The following is a 15,894-nucleotide window of genomic DNA, read 5'->3' on the forward strand; positions in this document are numbered from 1 at the left end:
CAGTGGAGGTGTTTAAAGTACATTCCCTCCCTGGGAACACCTGTGCCCCCATAAAGTTGCGTGGACTATGTATCCCCAAAACCATCATACACATAAAGACTTGTTCAGGTATCCTGAGTATGGGGAGACTCCTCCAACTGACAGCAGCGCCTGGTTTCTAATAGAATCCCAAAGCTTGTCTTCCCTGATGCCAAGCCTAGGCTGGAGTGTGGGGGAAAGTGGGGTTTGGGCTTGAAGTCCAAGTAGCAACGAGTGCCCCCTGATTTACTGGGGAAGTACTTAGAGGATTTCACCCTAAAATGGAACACCTGTGCCCCCATTCATCTGCGTGGACTGGGTCTCCACAACTCCCCCCCACACAAGGCTGGGATCCGGAATCCTGAGTGTGTGGAAGTTCCTCCAACTGACAGCAGCGCCTGCGTTCGAATAGAATAACTCAGCTTGTATTCCCTGAGTGTTTCCCTAGGCCGGGCTGCGAGCGAAAGCTGGGGGTTGTGCTTGGAGGCCAAGTAGCAGCTTGTGCCAACCGATTGACTGAGGAATTACTTAGGGAACTCCCCTACCGGGGAACACCTGTGTCACCATTCATCTGCGTGGATTGGGGCTGCACACCTCCCCCACACACAAGAGTGTCTCCGGAGTCCTGAGTGTTGGGAAGTTCCTCCATGTGACAGCAGCATCTAGGTTCAACACAATCCCTTAGCTTGTCTTCCGTGATGGCTTGCCCTGCCAGGAGTGCGGGAGAAATTGGAGGTTGGGCTCTAAAACGAAGTATTAGCGAGTGCCTATCCATGGGATGTGGAGGTGTTTAACCTACATCCTCCAACCTAGGAATACCTGTGCCCCAGGAAAAAGGCGTGGACTCTGTTTCCACACCACCAGCACACGTGCGAAGAATTGTTCTCGTTTCCTGAGTGTGGGGAGGCTCCTCCAACTAACAGCAGCACCAGGGATCTAGTAGAATCCCTTAGCTTGACTTCCTTGAGTGTTCTCCTAGGCCGGGCTTTGAGCGAAGGTGGGGGTTGGGCTGTAAAGCCAAGTAATATCCAGTGCCTCTCTAAGGGCAGTGAAGGTGTTTAAACTACATCATCTACCTAGGAATAACTGTGCCCCCATAAAGATGCATGGACTCTGTTTCCCCACTTCCAACACACACACAAAGACGTGCTCAGGTATCCTGAGTGTGGGCCGGCACTTTCAAGTGACAGCAGCGCCTGGGTTCTAATAGTATCCTTTAGCTTGTAATACCTGAGTTGTTCCCTAGGCCTGGCTCTGAGGGAAAGCTGGGGGTTGGGCTTTGAGGCCAAATAGTAGCGAGTGCCCCCCGATGGACTGAGGAAGTATTTAGATGAATTCTCCCTAAAGGGGTACACCTGTGCCCACATCCATCTACGTGGAGTGCGGATACACAAATCCCTCCCCCCACAAGTCTGGCTACCGGAATATGAGAGTGGGAAAGTTCCTCCAGCTTACATCAGTGCCAGTGTTCTAGCAGAATCCTTAAGCTTCTCTTCCCTGATGGATTGCATTAGCTGGAGTGCGGTTCAAAGTGGGATTTGTTCTCTAAATCCAAGTAATAATGAGTGCCTCTCCATGGGAATTGGAGGTGTTTAACCAACAACAACCAACAAGGGAATACCTTTGCCCCCTGGAATATGCGTGGACACTGTTTCTCCACCAACAGTACACACACGAAGAAGCTTTGTGGAATCCTGAGCATGGGGAGACTACTCCAAATGACAGCAGCACCTGGGTTCTATTAGAATCCCTTAGCTTGTGTTCCCTGAGTATTTACATAGGCCAGGCTTTGATCTATTGTGGGGTTTGGTCTCTATAGCTAGGTTTTAGCGAGTGCCTCTCTATTGGCATGGAGATTTTAAAACTACATCCCTAACCTTTAAACACCTGCCCCCCATATAAATGCGTGGTCTCCCTTTCCCCACCTCCAGCACACCCACGAAGAACAGTTCTGGTATACTGAGTGTGGGTAGGCACCTCCAAATGACAGCAGCACCTGGGACCTTATAATATCACTTGGCTTGCTTTCCCTGAGTGTTTCCTTTGGCCAGGCTGTGAGCGAAGGTGGGTGTTGGGCACTAAAGACTAGTAATAGCGAGTGCCTCTCTATGGGCATTGCAGGTGTTTAAAATACATCCCCAAACTTGGAACACCTGTGCCCCCCCAAAAATGCGTGGACTCTGTTTCCCCACCTCCAGCACACACACGAAAACCGGTTGAGGTTTCCTGAGTGTGGGGAGGCACCTACAACTGACAGCAGGGCCTGGGTTCTAATACAATCCATTAACTTGTCTTCACTGATGGCTAGCCTAGGCGGGAGTGCGGGGGAATGTGAGGGTTGGGCTCTAAAACCAAGTATTATTGAGTGCCTCTCCACGGGATTTGAAGTGGTTTAACCTACAACCAAATATTTGGGAATACCTGTGCCCCCTGAAAGATGCAAGGACACTGTTTCCCCGCCTTCAGCACACACACTAGGTGGTGTTCTGGTATCCTGAGTGTGGGGAGGCTCCTGCAAGTGACAGTAGCACCTGGGATCTAGTTGGATCCATTAGGTTGATATTCCTGAGTATTTTCCTTGGCCGGGTTGTGAGCGAAATTGGGGGTTGTGCTCTAAAACCAAGTATTAGCGAGTTCCTATATTTTGGCAGTGGAGGTGGTTAAAGTATATCCCCAACCTGGGAACACCTGTGCCCCCATAAAGATGCGTGGACTCTGTTTCCCTCCTGCAGCACACACACGACATTGGGTTCAGATGTCTTGAGTGTGGGGAGGTTCCTGCAACTAACAGCAGCGCCTGGGTTGTAATACAATACCTTAACTGGTCTTCCATGATGGCTTGCCATGGCCGGTGTGCGGGGGAAAGTTGGGATTGGGCTCTAAACCAAGTATTAGCGAGAGCCTATCCATGGGATGTGGGTGTTGAACCTACAAACCACCACCATGAAATAACTGTGCCCCCTGAAAGATGCTTTGACTCTGTTTCCCTACATCCAGCACACACACGAAGAAGTGTTCTGGTGTTCTGAGTGTGGGGAGGTTCCTCCAACTGACAGCAGCACCTGGGTTCGAATAGAATCCCTTAGCTTGACTTCCCTAAGTGTTTTCCTAGGCCTAGCAGTGAGCGATGGTGGGGGATGGGCTCTAAAGCCAAGTATTAGAGAGTGCATCTCTGTGGGCAGTGGAGGGTTTGAAACTACTTCCCCAACCTTGGAACACCTGTGCCCCCATAAAGATGAGTGGACTCTGTTTCCCCCCTGCAGCACACACACGGAGACGTGGTCAGGTATCCTGATAGTGGGGAGGCTCCTCCACATGACAGCAGCGCCTGGGTTCTCATAGAATCCCTTAGATTGTTTTCCTTGAGTGTTTCCCTAGGCCGGGCTTAGAGGGAAAGCTGGGAGTTTGGCTTGGAGGCCAAGTAGCAGCAACTGCCCCCCGATGGAATGTGGAAGTATTTAGAGGACTTCTCCCTAATGGGGAACAAGTGTGACCCCATTCATCTACTTGGATTTTGGCTCCACATCTCCCCGCCACAAAATGTTGGGTTCCGGAATCCTGAGTTTTGGGACGTTCCTCCAACTGTCAGCAGCGCTTGTGTTCTTGAATCCCTTAACTTGCCTTCCCTGATGGTGTGCCTATGCTGGAGTGCAGGGGAATGTGGGGTTTCGGCTCTAATACCAAGTATTAGCCAATGCATCTACATGTGAAGTTGAGAAATTTTAACTACACCCATCAACGTAGGAATACATGTGCCACCTGAATGATGCCTGGACTCTGTTTCCCCACCGCCAGCACACAAACGAGGAGGTGTTCTTCTATCCTGAATGTGGGGAGTTTCCTCCAAATGACAGCAGAACCTGAGGTCTCATATAATCCGTTAGCTTGACTTCTTGAGTGTTTACCTAGGCCGGGCTGTAAGCGAATGTGGGGATTGGGCCTTAAAGACAAGGATTAGCGAGTGCCTCTCTATGGGCAGTGGAGGTATTTAAACCAAATCCCCAACTTTGGAACACCTGTGCCCCCATACAGATGCGTGGAATATCTTTCCCACCTCCAGAACACACACGAAGACTTTCAGTTTTCCTTAGTGTGGGGGGGGGCTCCTCAAAATGACAGCAGCGTCTGGGTTCTAATACAATCCCTTAGCTTGTAATATGTGTGTTCCCCTGGTCCGGGATGTGAGGGAAAGCTGGGGGTTGGGCTTGGAGTCCAAGTAGCAGTGAGTGCACCCTGATCGATTGAGGAAGTACTTAGAGGACTTCTCCCTAAAGGGAACACTTTTGCCCCCATTCATCTGGGTGGAGTGGGGCTGCACAACTCCCCCACAAACAGGAATGTGTTCCGGAATCCTGAGTGCAGAGAAGTTCCTCCAACTGACAGCAGCGCCTGGGTTCTAACTGAATCCCTTTGCTTGTCTTCCCTGATGGTATGCCTAGGCGGGAGTGCGGGGGAAAGTGTGGTTTGGGATCCAAACCAAGTATTTGCGAGTACCTCTCTATGGTTCGTGGAGGTTTTTAAACTACATCCCTAACATGGGAACACCTGTGCCCCCATATATATCCGTGGAGTCTGTTTCCAGACCTCCAGCACACACACGAACACTTGCACAGTTATCCTGAGAGTGGGCAGCCTCCTCCAACTGACAGCAGGGCCTGGGTTCTAATAAAATCGCTTAACTTGTCTTCCCTGTTTGGTTGCCTGATACGGAGTGCGGGGGAAAGTGGGGGTTGGGCTCTAAATCCAAGTATTAGCGAGTGCTTCTTCATGGGAAGTGGAGGTTATTAACCAAAAACCCACAACCTGGGAACACCTGTGCTCCTTGAAAAATGCGTGGACTCTGTTTCCCCACCTCCAGCACACACATGAAGAAGTGTTCTGGTATCCTGAGTGTGGGGAGGCACCTCCAACTGACAGCAGCATCTGGGATCTAATAGGATCCCTTAGGTTGACTTCCCTGTGTGTTTTCCAAGGACCGGCTGGGAGCGAAGGTGGGGGTTGGGCTCTAAAGCCAAGTAAGAGCGAGTGCCTCTCTATGGGCAGTGGAGGTGTTTAAAGTACATTCCCTCCCTGGGAACACCTGTGCCCCCATAAAGTTGCGTGGACTATGTATCCCCAAAACCATCATACACATAAAGACTTGTTCAGGTATCCTGAGTATGGGGAGACTCCTCCAACTGACAGCAGCGCCTGGGTTCTAATAGAATCCCAAAGCTTGTCTTCCCTGATGGCACGCCTAGGCTGGAGTGTGGGGGAAAGTGGGGTTTGGGCTTGAAGTCCAAGTAGCAACGAGTGCCCCCTGATTTACTGGGGAAGTACTTAGAGGATTTCACCCTAAAATGGAACACCTGTGCCCCCATTCATCTGCGTGGACTGGGTCTCCACAACTCCCCCCCACACAAGGCTGGGATCCAGAATCCTGAGTGTGTGGAAGTTCCTGCAACTGACAGCAGCGCCTGCGTTCGAATAGAATAACTCAGCTTGTATTCCCTGAGTGTTTCCCTAGGCCGGGCTGCGAGCGAAAGCTGGGGGTTGTGCTTGGAGGCCAAGTAGCAGCTTGTGCCAACCGATTGACTGAGGAATTACTTAGGGAACTCCCCTACCGGGGAACACCTGTGTCACCATTCATCTGCGTGGATTGGGGCTGCACACCTCCCCCACACACAAGAGTGTCTCCGGAGTCCTGAGTGTTGGGAAGTTCCTCCATGTGACAGCAGCATCTAGGTTCAACACAATCCCTTAGCTTGTCTTCCGTGATGGCTTGCCCTGCCAGGAGTGCGGGAGAAATTGGAGGTTGGGCTCTAAAACGAAGTATTAGCGAGTGCCTATCCATGGGATGTGGAGGTGTTTAACCTACATCCTCCAACCTAGGAATACCTGTGCCCCAGGAAAAAGGCGTGGACTCTGTTTCCACACCACCAGCACACGTGCGAAGAATTGTTCTCGTTTCCTGAGTGTGGGGAGGCTCCTCCAACTAACAGCAGCACCAGGGATCTAGTAGAATCCCTTAGCTTGACTTCCTTGAGTGTTCTCCTAGGCCGGGCTTTGAGCGAAGGTGGGGGTTGGGCTGTAAAGCCAAGTAATATCCAGTGCCTCTCTAAGGGCAGTGAAGGTGTTTAAACTACATCATCTACCTAGGAATAACTGTGCCCCCATAAAGATGCATGGACTCTGTTTCCCCACTTCCAACACACACACAAAGACGTGCTCAGGTATCCTGAGTGTGGGCCGGCACTTTCAAGTGACAGCAGCGCCTGGGTTCTAATAGTATCCTTTAGCTTGTAATACCTGAGTTGTTCCCTAGGCCTGGCTCTGAGGGAAAGCTGGGGGTTGGGCTTTGAGGCCAAATAGTAGCGAGTGCCCCCCGATGGACTGAGGAAGTATTTAGATGAATTCTCCCTAAAGGGGTACACCTGTGCCCACATCCATCTACGTGGAGTGCGGATACACAAATCCCTCCCCCCACAAGTCTGGCTACCGGAATATGAGAGTGGGAAAGTTCCTCCAGCTTACATCAGTGCCAGTGTTCTAGCAGAATCCTTAAGCTTCTCTTCCCTGATGGATTGCATTAGCTGGAGTGCGGTTCAAAGTGGGATTTGTTCTCTAAATCCAAGTAATAATGAGTGCCTCTCCATGGGAATTGGAGGTGTTTAACCAACAACCCCCAACAAGGGAATACCTTTGCCCCCTGGAATATGCGTGGACACTGTTTCTCCACCAACAGTATACACACGAAGAAGCTTTCTGGAATCCTGAGCATGGGGAGACTACTCCAAATGACAGCAGCACCTGGGTTCTATTAGAATCCCTTAGCTTGTGTTCCCTGAGTATTTACATAGGCCAGGCTTTGATCTATTGTGGGGTTTGGTCTCTATAGCTAGGTTTTAGCGAGTGCCTCTCTATTGGCATGGAGATTTTAAAACTACATCCCTAACCTTTAAACACCTGCCCCCCATATAAATGCGTGGTCTCCCTTTCCCCACCTCCAGCACACCCACGAAGAACAGTTCTGGTATACTGAGTGTGGGTAGGCACCTCCAAATGACAGCAGCACCTGGGACCTTATAATATCACTTGGCTTGCTTTCCCGGAGTGTTTCCTTTGGCCAGGCTGTGAGCGAAGGTGGGTGTTGGGCACTAAAGACTAGTAATAGCGAGTGCCTCTCTATGGGCATTGCAGGTGTTTAAAATACATCCCCAAACTTGGAACACCTGTGCCCCCCCAAAAATGCGTGGACTCTGTTTCCCCACCTCCAGCACACACACGAAAACGGGTTGAGGTTTCCTGAGTGTGGGGAGGCACCTACAACTGACAGCAGGGCCTGGGTTCTAATACAATCCATTAACTTGTATTCACTGATGGCTAGCCTAGGCGGGAGTGTGGGGGAATGTGAGGGTTGGGCTCTAAAACCAAGTATTATTGAGTGCCTCTCCACGGGATTTGAAGTGGTTTAACCTACAACCAACTATTTGGGAATACCTGTGCCCCCTGAAAGATGCAAGGACACTGTTTTCCCGCCTTCAGCACACACACTAGGTGGTGTTCTGGTATCCTGAGTGTGGGGAGGCTCCTGCAAGTGACAGTAGCACCTGGGATCTAGTTGGATCCATTAGGTTGATATTCCTGAGTATTTTCCTTGGCCGGGTTGCGAGCGAAATTGGGGGTTGTGCTCTAAAACCAAGTATTAGCGAGTTCCTATATTTTGGCAGTGGAGGTGGTTAAAGTATATCCCCAACCTGGGAACACCTGTGCCCCCATAAAGATGCGTGGACTCTGTTTCCCTCCTGCAGCACACACACGACATTGGGTTCAGATGTCTTGAGTGTGGGGAGGTTCCTGCAACTAACAGCAGCGCCTGGGTTGTAATACAATACCTTAACTGGTCTTCCATGATGGCTTGCCATGGCCGGTGTGCGGGGGAAAGTTGGGATTGGGCTCTAAACCAAGTATTAGCGAGAGCCTATCCATGGGATGTGGGTGTTGAACCTACAAACCACCACCATGAAATAACTGTGCCCCCTGAAAGATGCTTTGACTCTGTTTCCCTACATCCAGCACACACACGAAGAAGTGTTCTGGTGTTCTGAGTGTGGGGAGGTTCCTCCAACTGACAGCAGCACCTGGGTTCGAATAGAATCCCTTAGCTTGACTTCCCTAAGTGTTTTCCTAGGCCTAGCAGTGAGCGATGGTGGGGGATGGGCTCTAAAGCCAAGTATTAGAGAGTGCATCTCTGTGGGCAGTGGAGGGTTTGAAACTACTTCCCCAACCTTGGAACACCTGTGCCCCCATAAAGATGAGTGGACTCTGTTTCCCCCCTGCAGCACACACACGGAGACGTGGTCAGGTATCCTGATAGTGGGGAGGCTCCTCCACATGACAGCAGCGCCTGGGTTCTCATAGAATCCCTTAGATTGTTTTCCTTGAGTGTTTCCCTAGGCCGGGCTTAGAGGGAAAGCTGGGAGTTTGGCTTGGAGGCCAAGTAGCAGCAACTGCCCCCCGATGGAATGTGGAAGTATTTAGAGGACTTCTCCCTAATGGGGAACAAGTGTGACCCCATTCATCTACTTGGATTTTGGCTCCACATCTCCCCGCCACAAAATGTTGGGTTCCGGAATCCTGAGATTTGGGACGTTCCTCCAACTGTCAGCAGCGCTTGTGTTATTGAATCCCTTCACTTGCCTTCCCTGATGGTTTGCCTATGCTGGAGTGCAGGGGAATGTGGGGTTTCGGCTCTAATCCCAAGTATTAGCCAATGCATCTATATGATAAGTTGAGAAATTTTAACTACAACCAGCAACGTAGGAATACATGTGCCACCTGAAAGATGCCTGGACTCTGTTTCCCCACCTCCAGCACACAAACGAGGAAGTGTTCTTCTATCCTGAATGTGGGGAGTTTCCTCCAAATGACAGCAGCACCTGAGGTCTAATAGAATCCGTTAGCTTGACTTCCTTGAGTGTTTACCTAGGCCGGGCTGTAAGCGAATGTGGGGGTTGGGCCCTAAAGACAAGGATTAGCGAGTGCCCCTCTATGGGCAGTGGAGGTGTTTAAACCAAATCCCCAACTTTGGAACACCTGTGCCCCCATAAAGATGCGTGGAATATCTTTCCCACCTCCAGAACACACACGAAGACTTTCAGATATCCTTAGTGTGGGGGGGCTCCTCAAAATGACAGCAGCGTCTGGGTTCTAATAGAATCCCTTAGCTTGTAATACGAGTGTTTCCCTGGTCCGGGATGTGAGGGAAAGCTGGGGGTTGGGCTTGGAGTCCAAGTAGCAGTGAGTGCCCCCTGATGGATTGAGGAAGTACTTAGAGGACTTCTCCCTAAAGGGAACACTTTTGCCCCCATTCATCTGGGTGGAGTGGGGCTGCACAACTCCCCCACAAACAAGAATGTGTTCCGGAGTCCTGAGTGCAGAGAAGTTCCTCCAACTGACAGCAGCGCCTGGGTTCTAACTGAATCCCTTTGCTTGTCTTCCCTGATGGTATGCCTAGGCGGGAGTGCGGGGGAAAGTGTGGTTTGGGATCCAAACCAAGTATTTGCGAGTACCTCTCTATGGTTCGTGGAGGTTTTTAAACTACGTCCCTAACCTGGGAACACCTGTGCCCCCATATATATCCGTGGAGTCTGTTTCCAGACCTCCAGCACACACACGAACACTTGCACAGTTATCCTGAGAGTGGGCAGCCTCCTCCAACTGACAGCAGGGCCTGGGTTCTAATAAAATCGCTTAACTTGTCTTCCCTGTTTGGTTGCCTGATACGGAGTGCGGGGGAAAGTGGGGGTTGGGCTCTAAATCCAAGTATTAGCGAGTGCTTCTTCATGGGAAGTGGAGGTTATTAACCAAAAACCCACAACCTGGGAACACCTGTGCTCCTTGAAAAATGCGTGGACTCTGTTTCCCCACCTCCAGCACACACATGAAGAAGTGTTCTGGTATCCTGAGTGTGGGGAGGCACCTCCAACTGACAGCAGCATCTGGGATCTAATAGGATCCCTTAGGTTGACTTCCCTGTGTGTTTTCCAAGGACCGGCTGGGAGCGAAGGTGGGGGTTGGGCTCTAAAGCCAAGTAAGAGCGAGTGCCTCTCTATGGGCAGTGGAGGTGTTTAAAGTACATTCCCTCCCTGGGAACACCTGTGCCCCCATAAAGTTGCGTGGACTATGTATCCCCAAAACCATCATACACATAAAGACTTGTTCAGGTATCCTGAGTATGGGGAGACTCCTCCAACTGACAGCAGCGCCTGGGTTCTAATAGAATCCCAAAGCTTGTCTTCCCTGATGCCAAGCCTAGGCTGGAGTGTGGGGGAAAGTGGGGTTTGGGCTTGAAGTCCAAGTAGCAACGAGTGCCCCCTGATTTACTGGGGAAGTACTTAGAGGATTTCACCCTAAAATGGAACACCTGTGCCCCCATTCATCTGCGTGGACTGGGTCTCCACAACTCCCCCCCACACAAGGCTGGGATCCGGAATCCTGAGTGTGTGGAAGTTCCTCCAACTGACAGCAGCGCCTGCGTTCGAATAGAATAACTCAGCTTGTATTCCCTGAGTGTTTCCCTAGGCCGGGCTGCGAGCGAAAGCTGGGGGTTGTGCTTGGAGGCCAAGTAGCAGCTTGTGCCAACCGATTGACTGAGGAATTACTTAGGGAACTCCCCTACCGGGGAACACCTGTGTCACCATTCATCTGCGTGGATTGGGGCTGCACACCTCCCCCACACACAAGAGTGTCTCCGGAGTCCTGAGTGTTGGGAAGTTCCTCCATGTGACAGCAGCATCTAGGTTCAACACAATCCCTTAGCTTGTCTTCCGTGATGGCTTGCCCTGCCAGGAGTGCGGGAGAAATTGGAGGTTGGGCTCTAAAACGAAGTATTAGCGAGTGCCTATCCATGGGATGTGGAGGTGTTTAACCTACATCCTCCAACCTAGGAATACCTGTGCCCCAGGAAAAAGGCGTGGACTCTGTTTCCACACCACCAGCACACGTGCGAAGAATTGTTCTCGTTTCCTGAGTGTGGGGAGGCTCCTCCAACTAACAGCAGCACCAGGGATCTAGTAGAATCCCTTAGCTTGACTTCCTTGAGTGTTCTCCTAGGCCGGGCTTTGAGCGAAGGTGGGGGTTGGGCTGTAAAGCCAAGTAATATCCAGTGCCTCTCTAAGGGCAGTGAAGGTGTTTAAACTACATCATCTACCTAGGAATAACTGTGCCCCCATAAAGATGCATGGACTCTGTTTCCCCACTTCCAACACACACACAAAGACGTGCTCAGGTATCCTGAGTGTGGGCCGGCACTTTCAAGTGACAGCAGCGCCTGGGTTCTAATAGTATCCTTTAGCTTGTAATACCTGAGTTGTTCCCTAGGCCTGGCTCTGAGGGAAAGCTGGGGGTTGGGCTTTGAGGCCAAATAGTAGCGAGTGCCCCCCGATGGACTGAGGAAGTATTTAGATGAATTCTCCCTAAAGGGGTACACCTGTGCCCACATCCATCTACGTGGAGTGCGGATACACAAATCCCTCCCCCCACAAGTCTGGCTACCGGAATATGAGAGTGGGAAAGTTCCTCCAGCTTACATCAGTGCCAGTGTTCTAGCAGAATCCTTAAGCTTCTCTTCCCTGATGGATTGCATTAGCTGGAGTGCGGTTCAAAGTGGGATTTGTTCTCTAAATCCAAGTAATAATGAGTGCCTCTCCATGGGAATTGGAGGTGTTTAACCAACAACCCCCAACAAGGGAATACCTTTGCCCCCTGGAATATGCGTGGACACTGTTTCTCCACCAACAGTACACACACGAAGAAGCTTTCTGGAATCCTGAGCATGGGGAGACTACTCCAAATGACAGCAGCACCTGGGTTCTATTAGAATCCCTTAGCTTGTGTTCCCTGAGTATTTACATAGGCCAGGCTTTGATCTATTGTGGGGTTTGGTCTCTATAGCTAGGTTTTAGCGAGTGCCTCTCTATTGGCATGGAGATTTTAAAACTACATCCCTAACCTTTAAACACCTGCCCCCCATATAAATGCGTGGTCTCCCTTTCCCCACCTCCAGCACACCCACGAAGAACAGTTCTGGTATACTGAGTGTGGGTAGGCACCTCCAAATGACAGCAGCACCTGGGACCTTATAATATCACTTGGCTTGCTTTCCCGGAGTGTTTCCTTTGGCCAGGCTGTGAGCGAAGGTGGGTGTTGGGCACTAAAGACTAGTAATAGCGAGTGCCTCTCTATGGGCATTGCAGGTGTTTAAAATACATCCCCAAACTTGGAACACCTGTGCCCCCCCAAAAATGCGTGGACTCTGTTTCCCCACCTCCAGCACACACACGAAAACGGGTTGAGGTTTCCTGAGTGTGGGGAGGCACCTACAACTGACAGCAGGGCCTGGGTTCTAATACAATCCATTAACTTGTCTTCACTGATGGCTAGCCTAGGCGGGAGTGCGGGGGAATGTGAGGGTTGGGCTCTAAAACCAAGTATTATTGAGTGCCTCTCCACGGGATTTGAAGTGGTTTAACCTACAACCAAATATTTGGGAATACCTGTGCCCCCTGAAAGATGCAAGGACACTGTTTCCCCGCCTTCAGCACACACACTAGGTGGTGTTCTGGTATCCTGAGTGTGGGGAGGCTCCTGCAAGTGACAGTAGCACCTGGGATCTAGTTGGATCCATTAGGTTGATATTCCTGAGTATTTTCCTTGGCCGGGTTGTGAGCGAAATTGGGGGTTGTGCTCTAAAACCAAGTATTAGCGAGTTCCTATATTTTGGCAGTGGAGGTGGTTAAAGTATATCCCCAACCTGGGAACACCTGTGCCCCCATAAAAATGCGTGGACTCTGTTTCCCTCCTGCAGCACACACACGACATTGGGTTCAGATGTCTTGAGTGTGGGGAGGTTCCTGCAACTAACAGCAGCGCCTGGGTTGTAATACAATACCTTAACTGGTCTTCCATGATGGCTTGCCATGGCCGGTGTGCGGGGGAAAGTTGGGATTGGGCTCTAAACCAAGTATTAGCGAGAGCCTATCCATGGGATGTGGGTGTTGAACCTACAAACCACCACCATGAAATAACTGTGCCCCCTGAAAGATGCTTTGACTCTGTTTCCCTACATCCAGCACACACACGAAGAAGTGTTCTGGTGTTCTGAGTGTGGGGAGGTTCCTCCAACTGACAGCAGCACCTGGGTTCGAATAGAATCCCTTAGCTTGACTTCCCTAAGTGTTTTCCTAGGCCTAGCAGTGAGCGATGGTGGGGGATGGGCTCTAAAGCCAAGTATTAGAGAGTGCATCTCTGTGGGCAGTGGAGGGTTTGAAACTACTTCCCCAACCTTGGAACACCTGTGCCCCCATAAAGATGAGTGGACTCTGTTTCCCCCCTGCAGCACACACACGGAGACGTGGTCAGGTATCCTGATAGTGGGGAGGATCCTCCACATGACAGCAGCGCCTGGGTTCTCATAGAATTCCTTAGATTGTTTTCCTTGAGTGTTTCCCTAGGCCGGGCTTAGAGGGAATGCTGGGAGTTTGGCTTGGAGGCCAAGTAGCAGCAACTGCCCCCCGATGGAATGTGGAAGTATTTAGAGGACTTCTCCCTAATGGGGAACAAGTGTGACCCCATTCATCTACTTGGATTTTGGCTCCACATCTCCCCGCCACAAAATGTTGGGTTCCGGAATCCTGAGTTTTGGGACGTTCCTCCAACTGTCAGCAGCGCTTGTGTTCTTGAATCCCTTCACTTGCCTTCCCTGATGGTTTGCCTATGCTGGAGTGCAGGGGAATGTGGGGTTTCGGCTCTAATACCAAGTATTAGCCAATGCATCTATATGATAAGTTGAGAAATTTTAACTACAACCAGCAACGTAGGAATACATGTGCCACCTGAAAGATGCCTGGACTCTGTTTCCCCACCTCCAGCACACAAACGAGGAGGTGTTCTTCTATCCTGAATGTGGGGAGTTTCCTCCAAATGACAGCAGCACCTGAGGTCTAATAGAATCCGTTAGCTTGACTTCCTTGAGTGTTTACCTAGGCCGGGCTGTAAGCGAATGTGGGGGTTGGACCCTAAAGACAAGGATTAGCGAGTGCCCCTCTATGGGCAGTGGAGGTGTTTAAACCAAATCCCCAACTTTGGAACACCTGTGCCCCCATAAAGATGCGTGGAATATCTTTCCCACCTCCAGAACACACACGAAGACTTTCAGATATCCTTAGTGTGGGGGGGCTCCTCAAAATGACAGCAGCGTCTGGGTTCTAATAGAATCCCTTAGCTTGTAATAAGAGTGTTTCCCTGGTCCGAGATGTGAGGGAAAGCTGGGGGTTGGGCTTGGAGTCCAAGTAGCAGTGAGTGCCCCCTGATGGATTGAGGAAGTACTTAGAGGACTTCTCCCTAAAGGGAACACTTTTGCCCCCATTCATCTGGGTGGAGTGGGGCTGCACAACTCCCCCACAAACAAGAAAGTGTTCCGGAGTCCTGAGTGCAGAGAAGTTCCTCCAACTGACAGCAGCGCCTGGGTTCTAACTGAATCCCTTTGCTTGTCTTCCCTGATGGTATGCCTAGGCGGGAGTGCGGGGGAAAGTGTGGTTTGGGATCCAAACCAAGTATTTGCGAGTACCTCTCTATGGTTCGTGGAGGTTTTTAAACTACATCCCTAACCTGGGAACACCTGTGCCCCCATATATATCCGTGGAGTCTGTTTCCAGACCTCCAGCACACACACGAACACTTGCACAGTTATCCTGAGAGTGGGCAGCCTCCTCCAACTGACAGCAGGGCCTGGGTTCTAATAAAATCGCTTAACTTGTCTTCCCTGTTTGGTTGCCTGATACGGAGTGCGGGGGAAAGTGGGGGTTGGGCTCTAAATCCAAGTATTAGCGAGTGCTTCTTCATGGGAAGTGGAGGTTATTAACCAAAAACCCACAACCTGGGAACACCTGTGCTCCTTGAAAAATGCGTGGACTCTGTTTCCCCACCTCCAGCACACACATGAAGAAGTGTTCTGGTATCCTGAGTGTGGGGAGGCACCTCCAACTGACAGCAGCATCTGGGATCTAATAGGATCCCTTAGGTTGACTTCCCTGTGTGTTTTCCAAGGACCGGCTGGGAGCGAAGGTGGGGGTTGGGCTCTAAAGCCAAGTAAGAGCGAGTGCCTCTCTATGGGCAGTGGAGGTGTTTAAAGTACATTCCCTCCCTGGGAACACCTGTGCCCCCATAAAGTTGCGTGGACTATGTATCCCCAAAACCATCATACACATAAAGACTTGTTCAGGTATCCTGAGTATGGGGAGACTCCTCCAACTGACAGCAGCGCCTGGGTTCTAATAGAATCCCAAAGCTTGTCTTCCCTGATGGCATGCCTAGGCTGGAGTGTGGGGGAAAGTGGGGTTTGGGCTTGAAGTCCAAGTAGCAACGAGTGCCCCCTGATTTACTGGGGAAGTACGTAGAGGATTTCACCCTAAAATGGAACACCTGTGCCCCCATTCATCTGCGTGGACTGGGTCTCCACAACTCCCCCCCACACAAGGCTGGGATCCGGAATCCTGAGTGTGTGGAAGTTCCTCCAACTGACAGCAGCGCCTGCGTTCGAATAGAATAACTCAGCTTGTATTCCCTGAGTGTTTCCCTAGGCCGGGCTGCGAGCGAAAGCTGGGGGTTGTGCTTGGAGGCCAAGTAGCAGCTTGTGCCAACCGATTGACTGAGGAATTACTTAGGGAACTCCCCTACCGGGGAACACCTGTGTCACCATTCATCTGCGTGGATTGGGGCTGCACACCTCCCCCACACACAAGAGTGTCTCCGGAGTCCTGAGTGTTGGGAAGTTCCTCCATGTGACAGCAGCATCTAGGTTCAACACAATCCCTTAGCTTGTCTTCCGTGATGGCT

Source organism: Vicugna pacos, unplaced genomic scaffold (genome assembly GCF_048564905.1).
Source record: "Vicugna pacos unplaced genomic scaffold, VicPac4 scaffold_105, whole genome shotgun sequence".
Lineage (NCBI taxonomy): Eukaryota > Metazoa > Chordata > Mammalia > Artiodactyla > Camelidae > Vicugna > Vicugna pacos.